We start from the raw sequence: 26,699 nt of genomic DNA, 5'->3' as shown, positions 1-26,699 counted from the left end.
TGAACTTCAAAAATCTTTTATTGTTATTATTATACGTTTACAGGACATAATTAGTTCAAGTCTGTTACTTTACAATTCATTCTTACAGTGACAGAAAAGCCCATTCATCTGTTAAAAGACGTAAATGTGTCTGGCAACACCTAAAATCCACAAAAGAGATTTTTCTAATTACTTGGGACATTTTTTCCTCTTTCCTTTCAGGCTGGTTTGTTACCTCTAACCATTAATATTACAACATTAAAGTCCTTGTACTACAAAAAACTCTTCGTTACTGAACGTAATATGGGTATTGGGTCCAGTTGTTCCTATTAGGACTGGTTCAGTGCCCACTCTGTTGGGCCCAGACTGACTAATATAACTCCTACTGTTTGTCTGGGAATTCTTCAAACAAATCAGCAATTCTTTTATTATTTATTTGCATCTTGCACTGATTTTTTTTTTAAGAATACATTTGTTAAAAATGTACTCAGCTTTTGTTGATCTAAAGATCTGTACCTCCTCAGCACAGGACTGGCAGTGATGTAGAATTAAGTAAATAGAGATATCTCAGAATCTCTGAGTTGTGATAGAAGATACTTTCGCCCTCCTCATTTTTTGGTGAGATTTTTTTGCTTAGAAGAAAAGTTACCTTTGCTGCAAAGTTACTTTTGGCTTCCACTCCTTCCAATGATGTTCCTGATTCATAAAAAATGAACTACCATCTTCCTGAGTAGTGCAAGCTAATATTTCTTATACTTGCATACTGGGTAAGTGGTTCCAGAGACTGAGGCACAGGTGGAAATGAGAGGGTGTACTTCCCTATAGCAAGAAGATGCTATATCTAGACTGGTCAGAAAGGATAAACATACACAGAGAAATCAAACCTAAACTAGGATTTGATTGTGTCCTGGTAGGAGCCAGCATGCTTGCTCAGCTGAGACATACGTTTTAGCCCACATTTTGGCGTAACATGTACATGCTGCCATGCCAAAAGGAGATTCAAAGTATACAAAGTGTGTTTTTCCCACCTATGATTCAACTACTCCAATGGGGGCAAAAGAAACTAAGAAGGGCAAATCAGTATGTATAAATATCTGTTATACAGAATCCCTATCTCTGCTGAAAATACTGTGAAACAAAGAGGCTCTAAAGCTCTTGCTACACGGTAACTTGTTATTCTGTCTCCCCCTGTCTAGTTAAACTCTCCTGGTTCATGCTGAACTGCTCTGACACCACTACAAAAGAAAAGAGGCCATGTCCTCTCGTGCTCTGATACATGAGCCGTATATAGCTCATGGGTTTGGCCTCCATATTCTGTTCTGTATTTTATACTTGTAATTGGGCTACAGAGAGAAAGTAGAACATTTCACCTCTTTCAGGAAGCTATGCACCTCTCTACTTAGATATAAGTTTTATTTAACAAAAGCTTCCAATTTTTTCCATGAACTTGGAACTGTTGATTTTCAGCTGCAACATTAAGTCCTGAGCATCTTCATATTACAATTTGTAAAGTCTAAGTAACATGCTGTGATACATTTGCTGGAATGACTCTTCTCAATGTCAAATCACAAAAGCAGATAAAAAATAATAATGGGGTCAGAGAAACTAAAGGGAAAAAAAAAAAAGAGCAAGAGACAAAATGCAAGGAAAATTTACCTTGCCAAAGAACAATCCAGAAAGCATTGACTTGATATATCTTTCCTAATGTAAAGAACACTTAAAAAAGTAAACACCACCACAAGAAAAAGAGCAACTGAAAAGAGAGTAAATCATTAGATCACCTAGCAACGAATCATTAACCTACCTTTTATGCTGATTTTTTATGGCTGGTTTGAGACATTCTCATTTTCTCTACACAGTGCAATCCATCTGTTTTGAGTTGTTTCCAGCACTGAAAACCAGCAGTGTGCGTACCACATCATTAACTGGTAAGACTGATTTCAGGTCTGAGCACTCGAGCTAGACTACACTGCATCTGAGCATTTCTTTTTTAAGGAGCACATTGTGTTATTCTGCTCTTGCTATTTCTCAGCTGCTTGTTTTTAAGGAACAGTCTGCTCTTTCTTCCCACCCTCCAGTATCTTGTCTGCCAGGAGACTTGTTGGAAGAAAACTGGGTGTCTCTTGATCTCAGTTCCAGCCTCCCTGTGAAATAGGCAGGTTCTGAATTAAAGACTTGACTTTAGTCATGCTTCAGGAATATGAAGGAATGGTTAAGAGGGACAGGAAAATATGTATGAGAATATGAACTGAGATGAGAGTCACCATTGCTATCTTCTGGTATTAGAAAGTCAATTCTTCATCCTCCCTCCTATAAATTTCAGTAATAACATATGACTGAGGAATTTCATCTGTTCTAGGACAAAAAATATTTGGATAAAAATCTTAAAATTAAATTATTTTTTTTAATTCTCCTGATCAGGACATCAAATACTATAACTATCTGACAAAGCAGTGCATTTACTGTTACAGTGGGGTTTGGTTTCATCTATCAGTCTCACCTTCCACCCAGGTAAGATGAGATGTATGTTCAGATGTCACTATTTTTTAAACGCAGTTTATGGAACTGAAAACACTTCTGCTACATTAAATGGTGTAATTTGGAACAAATGTTACCTAACTGATTTTACTAAGATACAGTACATCAACACTCAAGCCAAATTGTCAAACTACACCCTGAAAATGACACAAGGCAGAATTTGCAATTAAAAAGAGTCATATGTTGTCCCAACCTTCCCAGCCATTCAACTCTTCTCCCTGCATCACCTCTTCAGATTCATACCAGATGTTTGTAAGGTCAGATGGTAGAACAGAAAAAAGAAGCACTTCAGTTGAGTTTCCAGTTTTTTTGGTTGGGTTTTTTTGTTTGGTTGGGTTTTGAGTTTGGGGTTTTTGTCAACTTTCAGGTTTTTAAAATTTATTTATTTTCAACTGCATCAGTTGCCCCAGTCAGTTAACTGCATGACTACACAAGTGTTTCTCCTGAAACAAAGATGACACAGATTTCTTCCAGTAGCAATGCAGCCAATCACGCAACAATACAAACTGGTTACAAATCAAAGTAACCAGTCCAGCATCCTCCTACTTTTGAACAGAGTAAGCTAATAAAATAATTATCATCCTCTTTCAGACACCACATTAAAGAGACTGTGGCGACTGTATATATTTTTCCTAAGAAATAACAAATTCAGTGTATTTGAACCTTGGTTTTGTGTTTCTGTATGAATTCTAAAGCATTTGTTTTTTGCCCAACTATGTAGTGCAATATTGAAGTCAACATAAATATTCAAGCTATGCATCTCACAGTTTACTTGGTGTAAACTGGAACTGAGCTGGCTACTCTTCGCTGTCAAGGAGTGCGATAACCTAGTGGGTTGCTGACAGTCACCAGAATATGAGGGCTTGTCATTTTTTTCTCTTATTATAAGGGCTCCTTATAATGCACCCAGCTTGTAGCAGGTGCAGTCAGCACCTCCACATTTGCAGGCCAGCCTGTCAACATTTTGCAGCACAAGTAGTGGCGGGGGAAAAAAAACCCCCAAGTTTAAAATGATGGTATGATGCACCCAATATGCTCTACTACATGGCCATAAATGCTGTTTGCATGCATTAAGTCTCAAAAATGAACTTGTATGCTTAACTCTGTGGGCCCAAACAACTAATAATTCACATTTTGGTATTCCTTCATTGCTGTGTGACAAGTTTAAATGGAGAGAGAACATTTGAGAAGCAAGTTATCTAAGTTACCCTTTTCTGGGTGACAGCATGATAAAACAGAAATCTAGTCTCCAAAGGACAACTTCTGGAGTTCACATCCAAGGTCCATCTTGCCCAGGTTCAAACCTCCTGTGCTGAGGAAAGGCTGGTTGTCACTGGCTGTTTCCATTGCTGTGGCCCCTGAGCAGTCAGCACTGTACGGGCTTCTTTGCTTCACTCCATAAAATGATGTTTTCATGTTTTACTAGTAAATTGTTAACCTTGTGCAGACAATAAGAACATTTGGAGATTATACTGTTTTTCACACATCGAGTCAGTACAAACCCAAGTCACAAACCCAGCAAACTGGTTACAGGAAGTAACAGAGGAGCAATTCAGAGTTTGTTGGAATGATGCACATAGGTACTCACTGTACTGCACCAGGAAGAGGGTGGCTGCACCGTGAGAAAGCACTCAAATCTCAGAGTGGTAAAGGAGGATTCATGTCACATGTTGATTATTCACTGTAAATCCTCTTCTGCTGCTGGAAACAGCCTGCCACACCAGTTATCCGTACCAGTGTGACACAAGCAAATAAGAACTATTAATTTGTAACTTTGAAGAGACACAATAGATTGTGTCACTGAAATCTCACTTTAAGAGAAGGAGGTCAGTCACCCACAGATATCACTCTGGCTTGGTTTTTTTCCCCTTTCCCTAAACTTGTTCTTTTAAAAGCAAATTTTCTCTTTGGTAGTTTTATTTCCTGCTTGTATTTATTTGTTAGTTTTAATAATTACTTTGTCCACTGCAATTTACCAGAAACAGTTTTAAAGCTGAGTTACATTTTGCTCATATGTAAGTTTTATTTACATTGCTAAGTGTATGCATGTACTTTGAAACAACATTAAGGTGCATTTTGGAGCGTTGATAGTTGTCACCTCTGCTTTGGTACACAGGGTGACTGGTTCTAAGAAATGGTGTGGAGTCCATGGACAGGGAGTATTTCTAAGGCAATTAAAAAAGAAATCACCTCACTAAATTGAGTCAAAACACCAGAACAGCTAATAAATTAAAGTGGAAATAGTTCCTGTACTCACTAGACTTGAAAAGCAAGTCAGTCCTACCTCACACCCATTTTTCCTCTGTTTTTCCGTCATCTTCTACATTACACTGAAGTTCATGAAAAGCACAGCAAAAATGAGTTTTACAATGAGAATGTACATTTCTCTTGGTTCAAGCTGCTTTTCCGCAGAAGCATTAAAATTTCATGCACAGGATATGAGATCACCCACAAATACCTAAACATTAAGGTTAAATAACCTGTTTCTATCCAAAGTCAAGACTGCTGTCCCAGAAGAGTGTCCTTACTGTAGCAGGAAGCTAAGGAGGTGTATAGTAGCTGCAAGAGAGAAGAAAAGCTCTCCCTATGGCATATGCAAAAAACTGCTCCCACACAAAGAAAAGAGGCACTGAAAAACAGCAGAAATTAAGGTTTTTTTCCCCTCCCTTAGCATTTTTCTGCTCATTTTCACTTTGTTCCAGGGTAAAAACTCACCTGTTGCTTGCAGAAAACCCTCCCTCACCACCACTGCTCCAGAGGACTTGGTAAGGACCAGAGTGGCATGAATTGCTGCAGATTTAAAAGTTGCAAGCTTGTAGCTGCATTGCCTTATGGAGTTTAGGACTTCTACAAAGGAGATGCCTCTAAATGTGGAAGAGCTCTGTCAGAGGGGCCAGTCAGAACTGCAATGGCAGGAATCTCACTGCCCTGGGCACAGTGTTCACTGGTGAGCACCCTCAGTCAGCTCACGGGTAGCAGGAGCACTCAAACTGCAAGAATTCCATCAAGCCTCCTTTGGAAGTGGTTTCTTTTGGCAAATTCAAGTGAAGGTAACAGCATTGGCTCATTCCTGATGTCACCTTGAAGCTTAGATAATATGGAGGATAAACTATGCATTCAAATTTGATCACTTTTAGAGGTACATTAAGAACATACCTATTACAGTCATCTGTAAACAGTCATTGTAGCTGATGAAAGCACATAAATCTGGGTGCAATGTCAGCATGCTGCAGACCATGGGACCACAGCAAGGCCCAGGCAGTCCTGAGCGGCTCCCAGCAGGGCAGCCTGCTTCAGAGAGCTGCCTCATGGGTCAGCCTGACCCTGAAAGGCCAAGTCTGGCAGTGCATTTTGGCTCTTGCTGACCCTGTTTTGTTATCCTCCTTTATAGTTGACAGCCTTTACCCACCCATGTCAAACCCATTTGGATGCAAGGAAGAAAAAGGAATGAACATCATCAGCAAATAGTTACATATTTGAATGAATCCATCAGTGATCTCAGCCCTTACTGGGAATTAATGTCCTGTATTTATCCCTTCCCAACACTGACACCCTGCAGAGTTAGTATCGATAAGGGATACTAAGGGAAACTACACTTGCACAGCAAAAATCAGTGTTTGACCTTATGTAAGTCAGGGAATCCCTTGAAGAAATGTCAGGGAGCTTTAATGACAAATGTATATTTCAGTGTTATTATAAAACCAGAAGATATAAACAGTAAGTTATCAGTTTTAAGTGGGAAGAATTTATCTTTGCTTTTAATTTTAAGGATTCTAAAGAAACACAAATGCTGCAGCACCAAAGCAGCTTCGACTTTTGGTTCTCACGACTCTGCTCATATTTGTACTATCGAGGGTTAGAGTGATTACAAGCTGGGGCTTTGGGGGGACAGACAGTATTTTCAATTCCAGTTTCAGAGATATCTGAGACCTCAGCAAAGAAAAAATAAGGTAGTATTTTTCAAAATATTACAACATTAAGACAATAAAAAGCTGTGGGTTTGTTTCTTTTTTTTAAAGACTTAGCTCTGCTTATCTACATAATCACTTGTGGCTAAGTTACCTAAAAATATTTCACAAGTCAGTAGACACAGAGAGCTAAATTAAAAGATTATGTTCTGTTAGTACTTATCCGTATTAAGCTGTGAAAGTACGCAAACACATAACCCCCACACACAGGCAAGCAATGGCTGAAAAGCCTTCCTAAATCCTCTGGAAAAGATGAAAGCTTGGTTTCTCCATCCCTTGTCTGTGAGAAAAAACATGTTACTGGGAAAGTAACGTTTTTGATTGCAGTCAAAACCTTTCACGTTTTGCAATGCTTTTCCTCTCTTTTTCTTGCAACGCGAAGTCTCCAGTTTCCTCTGGTGTCTTTTTTTCTTGATCTGCTTTTGAACTGCACAGATGCTGGGGGAAACAATTTGACTCTTTACTCAGATCTACAGAGTTGTGGAGCAGAAGAACCAAGTTTGTTAGGTTTTTTTTTAGAGTCCCATTGATTTAAACCAACCTGGAAAGCATCACTGAGAGTAATGACAGCTACTCCCAGTAAACTGCAAGAGCCCTTCTTGGTACCACACTGGTACAATGGGTGACATTATATAGTAGGGAAAACTCTTATTGATCCCAGGGCACATCAAAAGCCATCTTGATTTATGGCAGTTTGGTTATCCTGAGAAATGTCATGGTCAAAGCAGCTGCCTCCTGGGTTTTGCTAGAGGGTCAGAGACTGCAATGATGGGCAACCCAGATGATTGACACAAGGCAACTGCTGGATTTTACAAATGTTTACACAACCAACTGATCTCGTGCACGGCAGCAAGCAGCCAAACCTTTTTATAGCCCAAACCCCTGGAATTCCTCCTCTTCACATCAAATTCTGACCTTTACCACCACCGCCAGCTCGGTGTAGACCCCATTTAAGACCACTGCCACGCACTGACCATACAGAATTGCAGCTCAACGCCCTCTGTAACTCATAAGTGAGGAACGGGAAACCCAGCCAACAGCTAATCTCAGTGAGGACATCTGTAACTGGAGACTTAAAGAAAAGATGAAACGGTGCCAGGGCTTCGATCATAAAGGCCTCAGAACAAATTATATCTTTACTTATATTATGCACCACACCCCACACAATTCCCCCCAGATCACCTTGGGATTTCTGAATCCCTCTACTATAAATTTTAACTTCAGAGCACTAACACAAGTCACATTAATACGTCAGTATCGGCTTGATCATGTCAAAATAAACTGGTTAGCTTCTCAAAAAGGAATTCTAACATTTTACTGACCTGTACATAGATTCTCACATTGAACTGAAAGAAATGCCATTTCAAAAGAGACGATTTATAACAGTTATAGACAAAAACTAAAAACATTTTAGATAAAACACAATTGCATGTACTGATTTCACATATGAAGAACGGGTATAATGAGAATATTACGGTTGTCTTTAGGTTTTTAATAGTAATTTTAGGGATTAAAGTACAAGACAATTGATGCCATCCAAGCTCAGGCCTGATTGCACAGCAGGCACATGCCACTGACTGGCCATGAGAAGCATGGAAAAAACCTAGGCTCTAGCAAACGTTCCAAATGGAGGTGTAGAAGGAAGGCTGTGTTAGTAGAACTTTAACAGATTACATCAACCACAGGATAGATGACACAGATGACAAAAATCTGTAAATCACTATTCCCAAATTAGGCTGACAGTGTCTTTTCACACCTCATTGTCTACGAAGGATCTTGGATTTTTTTCTCCATTATAAAAATTAGTTCTGCCTTAACATATGGAGCAATTTTTGCCCTCCTTGTTCCATTTGCAAACATGAATGTTAAAAAAATCAACAAACACGTTGAAATTTATTGGGGTTATGGTAACATGCTGAATACATACAAAATTATTATCTTAAAAGGACTACAGTTAAGCACACCTTATGCTACATTTTTTGTGTTTTCTTAGCTGGCTTGAGGTGATCCTGTCTCTCCCGACTCACAAGTTTACCTCCCCACCTCTCAAATGCCATGCCCTAGCTATGCCAGCAAACCTCTCAGTGAAGCTAGGGTCTAAACTGGATACATGGTTAAAAATAAGCTGGGGAAGGAGAGAAGGGGAAAAAAAGTATGGAGCAGAGAAGTGCCACACGGACCTTCAGGGGGCAGCCAGGCCTTCCTTGAAAGTTCAAAAGGCAGCTACTTAATTAGCTGTGCTCAAAGCATGTTGCTTTAATTGTCCTTCCCAGGGAAACCCCTGGGATTTACAGTGATGTAGCAATACTTTTTCTGTGTTTGCCCACATTATTAATGTCTTCAGCTTGCTTCAAAATATTTTAAAATACCTCACCCAGCTAGCTAACCAGTAAATGCAAAAAGTTTCATTTGCAGTCAAAGTTTAACCTATATAAATATGTACATTAATCTCAATTGACTTGACCTACATTTGACCTGCTTCTCATTTCTGCCACCTTTTGCTCATGGTACTAGAAAAGCCAATTGAATTTAGAGAACCAAAGGTCATCTACACCTTCAGGAATGGAAAATTACCCCACTGAATTTCACAGGAGCCATTCTGAAGTCAGAAGGTCATTTGGGACTTAAGCACAGCACTGAACAGAGAAGCAGATGTGCACAGAGTGGCAGCCAGCACATCCCTGAACAAGTGCTGAAGACTTACTAACAAAAGCTTTGGTAGGACACACAGCGAGAGGTACAGCGAGACACATTAAGCACAGCAGAAAGAGTAATTTTTTAAAAGTCAAGAGCAGAATATATATAAATATTCCATAATTAAGTTACTATTATATTGCAGTGCAAGCAAGCAATTATTTATTTCCATCCCATAGTTCTCCTTCACTATCACAGCAGCACTGAAAATCTGGATAAAATGATACTCCACAACAAACTACTCCAGTATCACAGAGCATAGATGCTTTCTGGCATGCCACAGAAAATTCTGGGGACTTCTGAACATCTGCAATGGTTGTTTCTGGAATGCAAAAGCAGCATTGAACACTGAGATTTAAACACTCCTCTCGCTTGTTCTAATCACCTGTGTGAAGCATGCCTAAAGAGAAGCCAGTGCAATGTACCTAGCAGCCGAGGCAGCAGAAACACACACCATCCACAGCAGACAGCTTCAGAAGGCATTTTCTACTAAAGCACTGTCATGCAAGTGAAGAAAAGCTTCTTCATGGTTTCTCTTAGAGAAACAAACCAGGCACTTGAATGAGTTGCAGCACCAGCAAGTCCAGGTGCAGAGACCTCGATGGTAATTTTGAAGCTTTAATCAGTCACACATACAACATGAAAGATGCCCCCTCAAGTCCCTCCCCAAACAATTCTGCCAGATTTGACTTCTACCCTTTTTTTTTTCTTTGAGATGTCAAGAAAATTCTGAAGCAAACAATTAGATTAATCTGTCTCACATAAAATTATTACAACACAATGTACTATGATACAAATTCATAAAATAACATAGAAGCTGTTTAACTTCCTTTTCCAAAGCTTGTTTGTAGACCTGGCTTGAGAATGGTATTTGCCTGTTTGCAATTAAACTTGCTTATGTTTATACTGAATACAAGTATCAGACACATTACCCATGGGCTGGAGTTCAGACTCTGAGTGCAGGGAAATGTGGGGGCATTTTTTTTCTCTCAATTACATCATTATGAGTAAAAAGGAACAAATTTAAAATAAATTAACAATTACTGTAAAAAAATACACTGTGTTCTGAGCTCTGGTGATGCTTATTTTTGAGTATTTTAATAACTCATGGAAATCACTCTAAGTAAACGCAGCATTTCAGCTCATACTGTAAGAAAATTACTGATACTATGAAATAAAATATAAAGTCGGAGGCTATACAGGTTCCATCTGCTTGAGGAGTGAAAGTGAATCACAGTTATTTGGTTGCTTATGTGTTGGGTGGGTTTGGGGCTTTTATGTAAACATCTGTAAAAACCTAACACTATTCAAGGAACTAAGGATCTCTGTATGATTGAAAGAACAGGCCAAAAAATAGCACAAAACTTGATTAATCAAGTGCTGAATAAGTGATTAGATGCCTGCCAAAGACTCATTCATGACAGCTTCCACAGACGTGCTGGAATGCTGGGGAGGACACGATCAAGCCATGGTGGGCAGAACTCTGCAGTAGCTACAGCAAGGACACCATATCTTTTTGGGAACTCATTGCCTAATCCAAATGGGAAAAAAGGAACCTGCAGGACAAATCTAGTCTCACTGTCTGGTCTTGAAGGTTTCTTGGAGCATAGCAACAGATGGTGCTTTGAGAGCTAAGCAGTCTTTAGCTTTCAATATTTTTGTTTGCTTTAACTTGCTAATTCACTGCATTATTTGGGGCAGGGAGACAGATGGATTTCTAACATTTTAATCTTAATTATTGAATGAGGCTTCCAGTATGCAATGGAACAAACATTTAAGATGGTAGTTCTAGGTTGCTGTGGGCTTTTTATTTTGCTCTTTTTCATTCTCTGGCAAATTGTGGTGGGGTTTTCATTTCTGCCTGCCTCATCAGTGTTACGTTCTCTCTGTGATAAATTACCAAAACTGATGAGAATTTGTACTGCAAAGCAGCCGGGAAGAAGTGATGAAAAGCATGCAAAGTTTTGTGCTATATGAACAGACTTTTCCCCCAGATTTCTGGCTTCAAATTCAGAAAGCTGGAACTCATAATGAAAACCACTCATACCTAGTACACAACCCCTGTCCCTCAGAGTGCAATTATACAATTATGCTAAATGAAACTCGAAGATAGCTTTTCGATATGTCTCTTCTGTGTTCATTTTCATCTTATATTCAAAGTGGTGTTTGTAATCAGGTGATATCAGACTAGAAGACTGGTGGTTTCTAGAAAACTAAAATGGATGGAGCTATTCCAGCTGGTTTAATTTTTTGAAATTATTTTTAACTATCACAATAATGAGGCACTGGGTAAAAAAGCTTTTCGTAATTATACATATGGTGTCCAAATAACGAAACGAAAAGAACAAAAACATAGCACAGTAGCAGTTGAAAGGGGCCTCCAGAGATCATCCAGTCCAACCCACTGCTAAAGGTTCCTCTCAATCAGGTCACACAGGAACATGTCCAGGCAGGTTTGGAAACCTCCAGAGAAGGAGACTCCACACCCTCTCTGGGCAGCCTGTGCCAGGGCTCCCTCACAGAAAAGTTCTTCCTTCTGTTCAAGTGGATCTTCCTGTGTTCCAGCTTGTTCCCATTATCCCTTGTCCTGTCACTGGGCACTACTGAAAAAAGACCAGCTCATCCTCTCAACACCTGTCCTCTAGGTATTTCCAAGTGTTAATAAGATCCCCTCTCAAGCTTTCTCTTCTCCAAGCTAAACAGTCCCAAGTCTTGCAGCCTTTCCTCATCAGAGAGACGTTCTAGTCCCCTCAGCATTGTGGTTGATACCCACTGGACTCTCTCCAGAAGTTCTCCATCACTTTTGAACTGAGGAGCCCAGAACTGGACACAGTATCCCAGATGTGGCTTACTAAAGCAGAGCAGAGAGGGAGGAGAACCTCCCTTCGAGCTGCTACTGGCCACACTCTTAATGCATCCCAGGAGATCACCGAGCAAACAAACCCATCCCTTTCTGGCCCCTCCTGGCATGGTGCAACAGGTCATGGGTGGTCCCAAAGTAAGCCAATAGCTATCCTGAACCAACTCTATGCATTTCGCCTTTTCATTCTGTATTAAAAGAACTATTGCCCATGACAGTAAGTACTGCAAGTCAGCTGTTTCATCCTTCTATGGGACATACGCAAAAAGTAATTAGTAAGTGCTGCTTAGTGTACTGTGACAGCACAGCTGCGAATGCTTTCAGAGCAGTGTTTGGAAACACAATGTCTCTAGGTGACTTGTCTATATCAGATAAGAATATCTTATCACCTAAGATGGTTTGGTACTTTTTGCAACAAAGCATAAAGAACTTGAAAATTGAGAATCTAATTTGTCTCTTGGTTCTATAAACTTACTTACAAGTTCAATTAATGATGTACACTTATACTGGACTTCTTTTGTAGTTATTACTCTACTATCAGATAGAATGAGTAATTTTGATGCTGAGGTTCAACAGATGTAAAAATCCTACATCTTTCTTGTCTGATCAGGTAGCAATTTTTGCATCATATAAGAGAATTATTTTTTATCTTTGTACCAATTTTGACTTAAAGTAAACAATAGGTTAAAAAGTGGAAGGAATGAGTTATGTATGCAGGGTGACCACGCAAGGTCTCATTTTCATACAGTAGTAGGTGAACAAGCAGGTTCCCGGGTTTCTCACTGACATGCAGCATGAGTCCAGACATGGGAGCAGGGCTGAGTTCAGTCATTTAAAAAACATCTCCCATAATAATGAAGCTGAATCTATAAATAAGTACAGTTTTGTAAATATGGACGAACAAATGGGAACTCAGATAATCATAGAATAGCAGGGATTGGAAGGGATCTTTAGAGGTCATCTAGTCCAATCCCCTTGCCAAAGCAGGACCATCTAGATCAGGCCACTCAGGAACATGTCATAATCATACAGAAAATATTTCAATCTTTATTGTAATTGAATAAATAATAAATTGAAATATTACAATATTTCTCTTTCTTTTAATGACAAATAGTATTTGTCCATGGTGGTAGTGCTTCCTGAAATATGAACAAAGAAAGCAGGAGAAATGTTTGGGAATTTAAGTTTGTAGTATAAATTCAATAACAGCATGAACTGTCAAAGCATACTAAAGACTAGCCAGTATTAAAACTGATATCTATAAACAGCATAGGTTCATACTTCTGAAAGGAAGTGAGAATTAAAATTGCCCAGCTGCACTGAACAATGACCTGAAAGAGTTAGTTCTACCTGAGCAATAAAAGCATTCAATAGAACTGGGAATTGTACTAGTAGGGGTGAGTATCTTGAAATTTTTTCATTCATGTCCTGTTCTTCCAATTGCATCACTATCACTAACAAAGGGACAAATCAAGTCATGGCATTCTATGAAAAGAAAAAAAGAAAACGAAAGCCACATGTTCATTGTTATTCTTGCAGCTTATCTGAGCTCCTCAGTACAACCATGACAAATGCTCAGTCAAATAAAAAAAAAGCCCAAACCAAACCAAAAATCTGAACAAATTGTTACATTGGATGAGAGTATCAGTTAAGAAATATAGCTGCTCTGAAACATTTAAAGAGAATACAAAAGGGCCTCTACAATAGTATAACCTTTGCCTCTTTCTGCTAGCATCACAGTTTACATGGTTTCCATGGAAACTCTCTGCAAACATATGAATGTTCTTGTTGCATTAGATGTCAAACAGAAAATCCTTTGTGGCAACTCTGGAGGGCTATGGCCAGTGCCAACCTCCCGGCGGAATAATGCCCTTCACTATGCCTTGCCCAGCAGGCTCATGACACACTCTCTCACATGGCACAGCTGCTGCCATCACTTGTTTTTCCTCAACGGTGTAAAAAAAAATAAGAGGTGCACATCCTAACTTTTAAATGTTTCCTCCTGCATGGAGAACCCATTTTTGTTCCCCTGTCAAACTGATGGCAAAGTCTCCGATACTGGACTCTTGGATGCAACTCAAGAGCTGCAGAGTGAGGGCACTGACTTGAGAGGTTTCCAGTTGGGGTGGTGGGGAATACATTTACATAATGAGGAGACAATTCCCTAGAAAGGGAGTGCCACAATTCTTCATTATTACATATTTTCATAAAAACACTTTAAAAATACACACATACAATTCTCATCATGCAACAGGTACAGCTGTCCAGGAGAAGAAAATTAGTCTCATCATCTGGTAGTTTGTCATCATGGAAAGATCAATTGATCTACAAATAACTCACATACTGGATTGGGCTCCTCCTCCAGCCACAAAAGCAGGAAAATACTGACTAAGACAGCCTGAAATGTCATCAGGAGAGCTTGTTTCTTTTTCTGTTGTTAAGGGTATGTGTGAAAGTGAAAGCCGAAAGACTAAGAAACTTGTTTCTGTTTTACAAAGGAAGAGCTACACAAACATCTGAACATTGTGTCCTGTCTCATTGTCCTCAAAATGCATGTCTGCTCTGCAGCTCTCTATATATTTTACCAGCATTCAAATAGGTGTTTCTAATAATGCACCTTTAAGACTAATGGCACATATAGCTAGAACATACCTTGTTTGTAGTTTAATACATTTTATCTCCTTATTCCTCTGGAACAACAAATTCCAACTACAGTAAGTTTGACTAATTTCTGAGATATCTATGGCATCATTTATCTAATTGCTTACAGATGTGCACAGTTTCAGGAAGGACAATTGATCCAAAGGGTGCATTAGAGATAAAATCAGGTCTGTAGCCTCTGCATGAGAGGTGAAAGCCTGCCTGTCCATAGAGAACTAGGGAGGTCAGTACCTTTTTGTGTGTGACTGTACACTTCACCTGCAATTCAGCCATTGCCAGCCACTCTTACGGTGGGGAAAAAAAAACAGTGATGTAATGATTTTGTCTTAAAGGCTAAAGAACAAAGATAGATCTTGTACCAGGAAGAAAAAAAAAACCTTAACAAATCACAACAAAGCACTTAGACTTCACCACCAATCTGTTTCATTTCTGTCTGTTTCACAGGGGGCAGCCCTGAGCTGAAGCCTTTCAGGCTCTCTCAAGGCTACCCTCACCTTGCACCTACCACCAGTCTCATACACTAGCCACTAAACTAGGTCTGAGCGTGGCCACTCTCTCCTTTTAGTCTCATCTGCAAAACGAAGAAATGAGGTGGTCAGTCCCTCGTTTTTCTAATGCTCTAATAGCCTATTGTTCCCCTGCGGTTGCCTCAGGGAGATAAAACGTGAAAGCCGTGTTTCCTGAGGGGAAGTGAATTCCCACTGTGTGCCGCAGGACGTTGGCCAAGACTCAGCTTCACAGGGGGCCAGCCTACTCTGGCTGAGAGAGGGATGGTTTGCTTTTGTTAGCAAGGGGTTTGCAGAAACATCTGTTCAGGGAAGTGGTGGTGTAGCTCTTGCCCATCACCACCCGTGGGTCCTTCCCCCTGGAATGTGTAAAATCATGTTTACTCCTTCTGCACATGGCTATCACTATAAAGATGCTACACTGACAGTCCCACAGCTAAAATGTGATTCCTACGTGCTCGATGTTTATGAACTACTCCCTGTCTTACTGAGCTGCAGTAAGTTCTCAGGGAGAGAGACAAAGGCTGAGCTCAGGGCAGAGCACATCGACAGTAGGGCTGGAGCACCCCCTGCATCCTATCCACCATGTTACAGGTAATAATGTTTAAATATCGGGATGGGAGAAAGGGCACAACAGACAAATCAATATGATGATATAGAAAATAAGATCAGGAAAACACTCATTTTATATTTTCACCACATCTTCTCATTCAATAAAGTGCAGTGAACATCATTAAAGTCCCACTAATGAGACATCCAACTGCCCAGAACACAGCAATAATGAACATGAGCACTGTTTCCACCAAATCTACCAGAAAGATTTGTAAGGGTATGCTTTCCCTCTGACACGAACACATGACTCCCATTAGCCTTAATAAAGGATGAGTGCATTCAGTGGGACAGAAATTTCCCAAGGTTGCATAACTGATCTGTGGCATGCTGAAGATACAGACAGACTGCTCCGAGAAGTTAGCCATCCTCAGACTACAGTGATATGTCAAATTATTTCACCATTTTGCCATTAATTTGTTCAACTTTTGTTGTAGTTAAAAATTCCTCAGTTTAGGCCAGCAAAAGTACTCAGAACTTGTCTGAAGTATGGAAGAGCAAATCAGACAGTGGACCGCTTAGCTCCTATTTTTAGGCTGACTAACTTAACTTCAAATAAGCACTTTCTTTATCTTAATGCATTGTCCATGCATACTATTCTTGACTCCACGGTATATAAATTCTTACTTCTGTAACAATGCAAATTGGTTGACAGGATGATAGGTTAAAGTTTATCTTTCAGGCTGCTTCCCTTGCACCAGTCAGAAAAATCTAGTTATGTCAATTTATGTCCCTTTCAGTGCTCAGTGAGGCGAGGAAATGGAGCAGAGTGCCAGAATGTAGAAACAATGCAAAACCACTAATGCCAGAACTGAGCATCTGACTCCTAAAGCTCTGTGTGTCCCCACAAAACTTTGGGATTAATACCACATATTTCAAAACTATGTTTAAGAAAAACCTTTATTCCAGATGCTGAAAAGTTAGAAGCTTTATCTTTTCTCCCCAGTTCATGTTCATGTAATTTAAAACACTTGGGTGCTTTGTCTTTTTTGGGGGGAGTGGGGTGATTTTTGGCTTTTTGTTGAGTTTTTTTGACACCATAAAATTGAATTTCCTAGGCAATTTAAAAATAGTTGGTCATGTGTTTATCATAAGAATCCATCTGATGCAATCTAAGATATTCAATGCTATTATAGTATATGTTCATTAATAAAGGCTGCTTTGTGCATTCTGCTGTGGCTTTAAATGAGAACAGACTTATCTATTCTCTCTCACTGTAATGATTAATACAGGAGAACGTCTAGTCTGCTCCTACTCATACACATGATAAAAGTCCATTAGCACACATACTCACAGAAGTTGAACTACTTTGATACAATAGAGACAGAGAACTACAGGGCAACAATTGCTGTAACCGTGTGACCCTTATTACGCAGCATTTTAGAACAACGTGTTAAAACGCATCTTCCAAATTAATCCCAGGTTACCTACCTATTTGTGCTCAGCTGTTGAAAAAAGGCAAAACCCCAAACCCCACCACAAAACAAACCCAACCTTATTTGATTTATTTCATAGAGTTTAAAAGAAAACAAAGGCCAGTACAGCAAATCCCTGTACTGCACCACAGCAGAATCAGCCCTGTGCCCCACGTGGTTGTGCTTCCTTTAGCTGCCAGCATATCCTCAAAATCCACAGCCCAGTCCTACCAAGGCTGACGTTCTCCTTGACTTCTGTGGAAGCAAAATCAGATTATGTCTCCTAAAAACCCCACAAAAAATGCCACCCCTGTCATGTGTAGAACAGCTGAGGCAAACGGACTGATTTATGGATTACACGGATAATAACTACACTGGAAAACACCATTCAAACAAAGAAATTGTAACTCACCTGTCATGTCACGACATTGAAGATAAAAATCATACAAGTCTCAAATAGGAGACAATCAAAATACAGGACAACTTTCTGCAGCATCCATCCCCAACCATTTTAATACACAACAGCAATAGCACAAAGCATCTTTATGACAGGAATAAAAGGCTCTTTAAAAGCTCCTTTTATTTTTTATTGAATGAATCCACTCTTGCACAAAGTTCATGCAACGATGTCTCAAGCTGTAGTACTGCCAGATCGTGTATTTGATTAGTCAACTAAGGTTTGCAAGTCAGATGCAGAACAACTAGAAATATTCGTTAACTATATTCATTATTTCATGGAGTGAGTCAGGTGGTTGATCAAGATACTAAACTTTTTAGTATGTTGAGATATGTAGTTGTCAGGAAGATTAAATCCTTTCATCCAAAACTTACCAAACACTCCTCTGCTCCGAGGCACTGTCTGGCAAAACCCAATGGGGTTAAAAAACAAAGGCACAGACCCCTCTCAGCTACAATATCAGCATTTTGTCATGGAATTAGCAATCTTTACTAACAGTGTCCCTCCCTCCAAGGAAGCACATTGCACCACACCTCCCAATTGTTTGAGAAGTATATATATACAAAGACTATACTTGAAAGAGATATCATCAGATGGGGTGAGCCCAGAGAAATCTCATCCTAAATATTTTTTCAAGTTTATTCATGAGAAGAGGGTGGAGAAAAACCACAGCTACAAGATTCACAAACACAAAGTCATTTATATGTTTGCAAAGCAAATCATGCCACCAACCTGTCACGTAAGCCCTAAGAAAATGCAGCCTCAGATTCCCTGGGTCAAGATACTATCAGATAAAATTAAATTGCCCAGCTACTGTATCAGTTCTTAAAAACCAGTTGGTTTTTTTAGCCACTTTTACTCTCCCAGTCAAACAAGAATTAAAGTTAATTAGGAAATCACATGAAGTCAGAGCAGAAAACAACCAGTTTGAGCTTTAAAAACATCTTGCATGACAAAGTAGTTAAGAGCACCATTCTCCTATGTTGCTTAGTGCCCTGAAACAGACACAGTTACTGGCCACAAAAACAACTGCAGCTCTGACATTTCTTAAATGTTTACTAATAAGATACACCAGTGTACCAATTCCAGACCTATATTCCTGATATTCAGACCTTTCTGTCAAAACACAAATTTACAAAAAGAGCTTCTAGCAAAAACACTGCAGAAAGCTTTTACACTTTGTTTTTAAAAGTAGAGATCTGTCCTTTTTCCCCTTCTCCAAACACCACCCACTCTTCCAAACAACTAATCCAATGTTGCACAGGAATTTTAATTGTTTCCATAACCTCTGTTACCTGCCAAAAAAAAGTACTTAGTGTAACATAGACAGGACAGGGTGTCTATGATAGATGTATATTTAAAATAAAATAAAATATAAATATACACACATATAACAGACATACAACATATGACTTAAGTAATAGTTAACTTTTGTATAACTACAAACTGGAAGCCTTTTAAAGAGGCAGCCTTTATTCTTTGAAGTAACAGCCATAGTTTGAGCATACTTGACTCTGGCTCAGATTTACAACCGAGTTACTACAGTTGAACTTCCTGCATGTCACGGGAGCCAGGCTCGGTTTGGGGTCTCCTTGCATTCTATTAGCCACCACAGATGCAAGCGGAAGTCCTTTGCCCGAAAGCCTAAATTCAGATGCACTCTTTTGTATTTGCTGCAAGTACACTTGTGCAGATCACTGCAACAGCCTCCGCAAGAGTTTGGGTGATGTAGGTGCTGTGACTGAAAGCCTCGCTCCTTTCAAGAGTTGTGCAACTTCCTTTATTTATTATTTATTTATTTATTTTAAGGCCTTGGTCTGTCAGCCCTTCTTCACTCTGCACAGTATTTCTCACCACAAACAACGGCCCTGGTTTCAGTGGGACCTTTGAAATAATCATCTTGTGGTAAACATAATTGCACAACATAAGCTGCTGGAGACATTTTCAGCATATTTGTACAACTTCATTTACTTATTAGGACCAGGTCGTAAAACAACAAAAACTTTCTGTAGCATTTGTTTAAATAAACAATCCATTCTACATATCAGACTATTTCTAAACACACAATATGCAATTACTTATCAGTAAAAACCCTAGGATAATGCAGTTATTTTGGCAAAAGAACGTAGTGATGTTCCCCTGAGTAAATTGCACGGCAACAGACGCCTGCTAGTAAAGGAGGCACGAAAATCCCACCAAACAAAAAGGTATATAGAAGAGTTTAATAAACAAGGGAAAAAACATCTGTGGGACTTACAGGGTGGAAGCTAACAAAATATTATCTTCAAAAACAGATAGTACACATTTTTCCACTGATTTTACAACTAAGTCCAGCACACAGCAGCTTTTGACACCATTAGTGCTCAGAATCTACCTTTGACAGCATTTTTTGATTTGTGGTGGGTGGTTTGTTTTTGCATTGTGATGGGCTGGGTGAAGCCTCAAGGCAGACACGCAGCCCTGTTGATAACAGGCGTATTTTCCAACCCCGTGATGAATTTCCCATAACTGCTGGCCTGGACAGGACTTTCAGCAGCTTGACTTTCATGTTTGGCTAAAGCAGCATCAGTCCATTTGACATGGTAGTTTCAGGACTATAGATGGAAGACAACCATATTCAGAACAGATTACTTTCAACGCTCAACTGCAGACACTTATTTTCAGAAAGTACTGACTGTTGCTTTCAGAAAGCCAAATTTCCCCTAACAGATTTTTTTTCAAGCTGGAAATCCCAACTGAGAAATTACTTTTGGCAGGTGCAGTTGGAATTTGAATATCAATGTCAAGAGCACTGGTTGTTACAGTCTATGGGAGGTTATTTTATGCAAATCTTAATAAATACTTTTGCATCACTACCATTGAGAAGGTCACCAGTGTTTTCAAAGCTTAAAAACTTGCCTTTCACAGCTGCAAAGGAAATGACAAGAGAAGAAAAACACAGCCAGGGTATATCAGCAATTAATTCCATCCACAACTGCCCAGCTGTTTGTGCACGGAGGAACCGGCCTGTTTCCTCTCTGAGCTTTTGCCACTGAAAGCTGATCTGGCGCTTTCAGAGACGTGGGCTGTTGGTAACATGTTAGGAATGCGCGCGAGATCGCATGGAAACGAAGAAGAAGAAATGAAATCCAGACTAGAGAGCTGCATATCTGTGTTATGAGGATAAAGTTATCCAGGGGAGAGGGCGGCGGGGGATGGGGAGCTGCCAGCTAAGCCAGGCTCAGCATACAGGACAGGACATAACTGTCACTTACTGGCAGAAACAAAGTGATCTCAGAAACCAACGTGTCTGTATCAGCTCTACTGAGATGCTGTTACTTGGCTGACATCAAGCAGGTAGCTTTGGAAGCATTTTACAAAAGCTGTTACTTGTACTCGGGATCAGTGCTTTCCCAATGAATTGTTGGAAACCTAGTTCCATCTATACTAAAGTAAGACTTATTGGTAATTATTATTTATTGTTAAGTACTCTTACCAATCCTTGTAGTCCTGAAGCTACAGAAATGAAGGCAGAATTCAGTCCCTGAGAGTCTTTCCTACAAATAACATCCTCATGTCACCCTTGGGATTTCAGGAAAAGCACAGAGTATACAAAAAGAGGACACTACCAACAACATCGACAAACCCTACCCCACCAAGTGCCTGGAAATTTCATTCCACTCTGGAATAAACTCACCAGGCTACACACACAGTCTTTTTCCACTAACGTGTTTTAAAAACAAAAACATATTTTTTTCCTCCCTTAACTCAGTCCCCATTTAAAACCTCCTAATTATCCATACAAATTTCTTATTGCTGAATAAATTCACACACAGCAAGACTCTTCTAATGTATATTACTGGCCTTTTTCCTTCATCTCCAACACCACCAGTTAAAAAAGAGCATCTTTGATCTTTAGTAACAGCAGGTGACTTTTTGATTTGCTGGACCACTCAACCAGAGGCAACATCCCAAACCACATAGATATTCAGACCACCATCACTAAATAAGAAAATACTGGCATTTGACAGCTTTCAAGACCAGGACTAAATAAGTAGTAACTACCAAAGGACTATTCATAGAATGGTAGAGGTTGGAAGGGACCTTCAGGGATCATCTAGTCAATTGCCCAGCAGAAGCAGGTTCACCTAGATCAGGTTGCATAGGAACATTACTTTACAAAAAGGCATGCTGAAATGTATTTTGCTGACTAAATTGGCTCTGCTAAAACTACCTGCTTGTCCCAGTGTGTAGAAAGATAAGCACTATGCAGAAATAACTTTGGGATACTGTGTCCATACAGTAGTGAAATAAATATGATAGAAATATTCTTTTAGCAAACAAGATTGATGAAATACTTCAACTTTTTTTTTTTTTAACATGGATCTCTAAGTTTAGACTTATGCTTTGGGAAAATTGGTATCATCTCTGAAACACCTACACAAGTGTACAGTGCTACCACTGGGAAAATACTGAAATAGAGCACTGCCACTAATGTGCAGTTTCCCAAGGAAAGTAAATCCAGATCCTATGGTTGACTGGAAAGTATGAATGACTTAAAATACCTTCTTTTTTACTCCCTTGGAACCAATGACTCAATAATGGGTAAACAGAGGCAGCACATTTTTTTGTAAAAAATCAGAATTACAGCGTTCTTTAGACTGCAAGTAATCTCACTATATTGTTGCTGAAATAGTTCCACTGCTGCTTAAAAGCAAGAACAGGACTCATTCTTCCCATAATTTCTCTTTCAGCTGCTCAACATCGGGCAAATCCATCAAGGGATGATTTCTTATATTGCTTACTGTCTGTCATGGAAAAACCTGACTTTCTCACATATTAGAAATATACACATAAAGTTTCTGTATGTGATCAAATCAGTTTTACATTATGGAAGAAGGCACAGAGGGAAGGAGGTGAAAGCAAGGGCACATAGCAACAGTTGCCCTGAGCAATGCCAAGACGTCCAAGGCACAGAAGCCAGCTCTGCAAGACTGTTAGCTCTTTTCACATGAAGTGCTGCAATACAAATAATAAATATTACATCTATATTGTTTATGCTAAATATTGGGCAATACAAGGCAAAACTATACTTAAGCAGCTAAACACATATAAGTTTTTAATATAAAAATCCCAGAAGGATTAAGGTCTTTATTAAATCTACCTAAAAATGTAAGATATTTCAGTAGACTAGGGGTTGGTGACAGTGCTGTAGCAGCCTTTAGAAATTACATCACTTAGAAATGACTCTTGCTCTGCCCATACTTACTAGAATAGGTAACTTCAACAGTAGTTACTGATTTCAAAATTGTTTCTCAGGCTCTGCTTTCAGCAATATTTTGATAGAAAGCTGTGAAAATACTGACAGACATTAAAAGCGACAAAGTTCATTTTACTGTATTAGTAAAACACCGATGAGCATCACAAATAGAAGTCATTCAAGAGAATTTTGCCCATTGTATGTATGCAACTGTCTAGCTAAATGCACCTGTTTGGTAACTAATCTATTTCCTTTTTCATCTCCAGAATAAAACTATTTCTTTTGCAGCAAAAACCTATGCATTGCTTAAAAAGCACAGAAGACATGTCCCAGAAATAAACACCACAATTCTTCTGCTCTTAAGGATTTACTATTTAAAGTCAGGCATAATGCTTCAAGCTAGAGATAAATTTAAGTGACTAAGGCTAAAATTCAGATGCATGGAGGGCTCCAAGCCCGTGTACCACTTATATCTCAAAATAGACTTACGGGTGAGTAGCAGTGATGTTTTAAGTGGTGCACAGCTCTCAGATTTGCTACACAGCAAAGAACTTCACACTGAAAGAATGCAAAAGGAGTTTAAGAAATCCCTAGTTTCCACATTCAGCCATAACATAAGGAAGTAACTGAGAAAGTGTTTACATGAATGAATAGGCAACACATATTACATACATTGGGATAATTACTGAAATATGTAAAGCCTACAAATACATACATTACATAATAGTTAAGGATAAACAGCACCCAACTGAATTTGCAAGGGAAGTTCAAACTATCATGAAATAATTTGTGAGTCACTTGTGATGATTTAATTTTTTCTCTCTGAAATTTGAATCAGTAACAAAGTTGCTCAATGTCTCAAAGTTCCCCTTCTGAAAGGAAAATTCCTAAGCCCTAAAGTTATAGTGTTAATTTATCATTCATATTACGTATGGACTACTGAAACTTGGTATCTTCATGTTCAGCGTTTGTGTTCATTAATTCATTAGATCCTAGAGTATGACTCTTCTTGTCTAACTTTAGATATTTGTGTAACATTTGAATTCATTGTGGAATTAAAGTCTCTCTCTAGGACAAGGCAAGTAATTTTCTAGGCTTCATTGGCTACACTGTAGACTTACAGTGGTTATAACAGAGGCACAAGCAGACATCCATATTGCAGACATCTCAAGTTATGCAAGATGTATGCTGTTCTAAAACACTAACAAGCTACATGTGAGACCCAAGAAACACCTAAGAGATCACTTAGCTATTTAAATACCAAGAGGGAAAAAAGGGCAAATAGTGGATTTAAATATCAACAGTCTACTCATTAAATTCTTGCAGTTCACACAACACAACAGGTAGTACATTTTTCTGTGCACTTCAGTGGTTTCAGAAGCAATGGGGTCTTTTATACTACTCCAGTCAACAAGTCATTCCACACCACACCACAATATAAAATGAGTACCTTGCAGTACCAAGCAAACATCAAGACATAACAACAGTAGTGTGAGTGTGGACTCAAATATGCTGTGAGAAAATGCTACTAGGCACAAATAAACTTTCAGAATACCAAGTGCAGAAGCTGCTTACATAACAAACATTAAGTGAAAACACATTTTATTTCTTAAGAGATATCATTTTTTAAAAAATCAGCATATGCAAGGAATAGAGCAGGAGGGAAAGTGAGGGAAGGGGGAATGGGAGAAAAATAATAGTTATACATTTTATTGGGTTTGTTATCAAAATACAAAATTTACTTGATTAGGAGACTGTACATCCATGAAGACTACTATAAAGCAAACAAGTTTAAGAGAAAATGGTGTCTAACAAGTTTCTTAAGAGATTAAGGCTACCATAATGCTTTCTCTCTGACTCCCACTAAATGCTTGAAGCTGCTGTACATCTCAAAGAACGGATTCTGTCTTTTATTACTGCTTTCAAGAAAGAAAAATGATCCAAGAAGTTTGCAAATGCATTACACAACTAACATTTATGGACATCAACATGGTACTACAGTCTTTACATTGTGTTAGCATGACACGTAAGCAAGCAAAGTACTCTTTTGGACTAGAAATGTATTAACAGCCTGTTGAAAGTTAATGTAATAAATCCCTATACTCACTGCAGCAGAGTATTGCACCAAAATGTATCAAATGTATTGGACTGACATGTACTTGGTAAAAGCTGGGTTATGCTCACCTCCTTTAGGACAGCTAGATGATCCAGGTTTGAATTGGCATGCATCATGACAAACACAAAACATCCTAAGTTACAGTGACAATGCAATGTTTTTTTAATCCTTTCCTCAATCACACAAGCATATCAGTATCCTCCTACAAATACATGCATTCTTCCATATGACACAATGTGTGCAAGATAACAATGGATGCTAACCTGGTGCTTTATGCTTTAAAGAGAAGACCATAAATTCATCTACAGTGTATCTCCCCAAAGTCTAAAGGACAGATTCGGTTAAAGAAAACGTTTCTTTGGAAGTAACCTGACCTCTTTGGTAACCTTTCCTCATTTTATGATTCCTTGGTACAAAACTGGTATATAGCTGACAGATGCAAGAGAAGGCCTTTCATCTCATGTGTTTCACTGTTTCACCATCATCAAAGTATTAATTTTTTTTACACAAATCAGTGTCAAGGCCTTTTTTCCCTATGGTTATTTATCTTTTCAAACAGCCACAGGTCATCAGCAACTTTATACAACTGTTGGTGAAATGCAACTTCTTCCTGCTAAAGATAAGCAACTGAAAAAAAGTCCTCACAGCATACAGCCTTACTGGTTTGTGCAACTGCTTACCCCAAGGGATACAGCATCAAAACAAGCTTATCAAGCCTCTCTTTTTTGTTTCATCAGATATTTTTCTCTTTTGCAGAAAAAAGGAAGTTCATAAAGTGCCCATTTCCTCTTTCAGTTCATTAATTCATGCACTTACAATGAACTACTAGGGAAAAATTATGTTTCATTCTAACTCAAACTTTTTACACTGAAGAAACTTAAAATGTATTTGGTCTACATGCAAACTTAGACACCTTAGGAAGCTGTACCCATGGAATAAATTGCATCAATCTATTAGTTCAAAGAATCATATTCTCCTGAACCCTTGTGTCTCATGCTAGGATTAGATATTCATTTTTTAACCTCTTACTAAGAAGTATGTGTTATCAGCACCATAAAAATCAAAAGGCACATACATTCAGTCTGATGCACGGCAATCGCATCTGAAGACAAGAGAAAATTCAGACTTTGCAGATTTTATAGGAGTCTACTTACTGACCATGCCATATTCCCCACAAGCTAAGCTTCACCTTCATCTTGTGGCCAGAACTCGACCAAAAACTAATTCCTATCTAAATTAGTGTATGTTGACAATCACAGATTTTTTACTACGTACAGGTCATTTGCTGTAATTGACACAATACAGTGAATTTCTGTCCATGATATCTTATGAAGCAATTATTTATTGGCATTCCTCTAATTTAACAAAAAGTTACAATGTGGCACAGTACACTGTTTCTGGTTATGAAGTATATTTTTCACAAAGTTATATGAGGACAGAACAAAAGGGTCGTTGGGGGCTTTTTTTGACACAAGTACAGTTTAAATTCTGGAAGCTGAAGGAGAAGAAAGAAGAGACCAAATTAACTGCATGTTCCACCATAAGGCTAAAGGGTCTTCTATATGAAACGTACACATGCACTTTTCTCAAATCATGCGTTAAACGTGTTTACTACCTCTCTGGTCTTTGTTTGTAAGGAAACATATCAACTTGTCTG

General features: G+C 38.8%; 1 protein-coding gene across 9 annotated transcripts in view; it reads right to left on the bottom strand.

Moving 5' to 3' along the window:
* Positions 1 to 26,699, bottom strand: part of ADD3 (adducin 3) — a 100,209-nt gene that overhangs the window by 30,716 nt on the left and 42,794 nt on the right. Inside the window, exon 1 of one of the 9 annotated variants that reach the window (XM_010204411.2) lies at positions 1,784 to 1,870. The exons of the other annotated variants lie outside the window; for them this stretch is intronic. The gene's annotated coding sequence lies outside the window, so the exon portion shown is untranslated. Of the gene's footprint in view, positions 1 to 1,783; positions 1,871 to 26,699 lie in introns of those variants that run through there. 9 annotated transcript variants of the gene reach the window in all.

Source organism: Colius striatus, chromosome 8 (assembly GCF_028858725.1).
Source record: "Colius striatus isolate bColStr4 chromosome 8, bColStr4.1.hap1, whole genome shotgun sequence".
Classification (NCBI taxonomy): Eukaryota; Metazoa; Chordata; class Aves; order Coliiformes; family Coliidae; genus Colius; species Colius striatus.
Note: the sequence above shows the minus strand (reverse complement) of the source record. Positions and strands in the feature narration are given on the sequence as shown.